We start from the raw sequence: 826 nt of genomic DNA, 5'->3' as shown, positions 1-826 counted from the left end.
TTCCACCTCCAAAGAACCTTTCCCGGCCCTTTCGGCTGCTGCGACGCTCCAACCACCCGCCCTGAGCCCGCCCCTGCCGGCTGCCCCGCCCTGCTCCGCCCCCGGCATGCTAAAGACGGCCTCGGCGAGCGGTCCGATTGGGTGCGACCTCTCTCTGGGGCGTGGCCATGCAGATAAAGACCGGCGCGCCAATCGGTGATTGGCTGGGAAGGCGGCTGTGTCGCGTGGGAGGTGGGTAGGGAAGACTTCAGGCGGTGCGTCAAGTTCGGCTGTGCTCGGATGCCCTCGGAACCAATCGCGGGCGCCCGGAGGCCTCGCCGGGCGGAGCCTCTTAAAGGGCCAGTAGGAGCAACGCGGTCGTCTTCCCAGTAGAAGACTAGACTCCCCGCCCTCGCGGGATCAGAGGACCTGAGGATCCCGGTCGGGCTCCGCCCCAGTTGTCATGGGGACGGCAGTAGGTTGCTAAGACCGAAGTTAAGGTCCTGAGAGGCAGCCTCCTGCAGCAGGACTAGTGGGACCTGTTCTTAGCATCTTGCAAAATCAGGCGGAGCAGCTTCCATGTATTCATTCACGTCACTTAGCGCCCCTGATGCCCTGCAATGGCAGGCCCAGCTCTGAGCCCAGAACTTGTGGCCCGGAGCGGTGTGTGTGTGTGTGTGTGTGTGTAGGGGGGCTGCTCTTTCAATGGCGCCTCAGTTTCCCCCTCCTGCTAGTGGAGACATTGCAAGGGGCCCAGAACCAAGAGGCTGGGGGGCTGCGAGGCTAAGACCCGAATCTGGGTCCAGGCAGCACCAGGCTCCCAGTGACAGCTACGGCCCATTAGACC

The sequence above is a fragment of the Tupaia chinensis genome, unplaced genomic scaffold (genome assembly GCF_000334495.1).
Source record: "Tupaia chinensis unplaced genomic scaffold, TupChi_1.0 Scaffold149964_2, whole genome shotgun sequence".
NCBI classification, from domain to species: domain Eukaryota; kingdom Metazoa; phylum Chordata; class Mammalia; order Scandentia; family Tupaiidae; genus Tupaia; species Tupaia belangeri.
The sequence above is the reverse complement of the archived record's forward strand: the minus strand, read 5'-3'. Positions refer to the sequence as shown.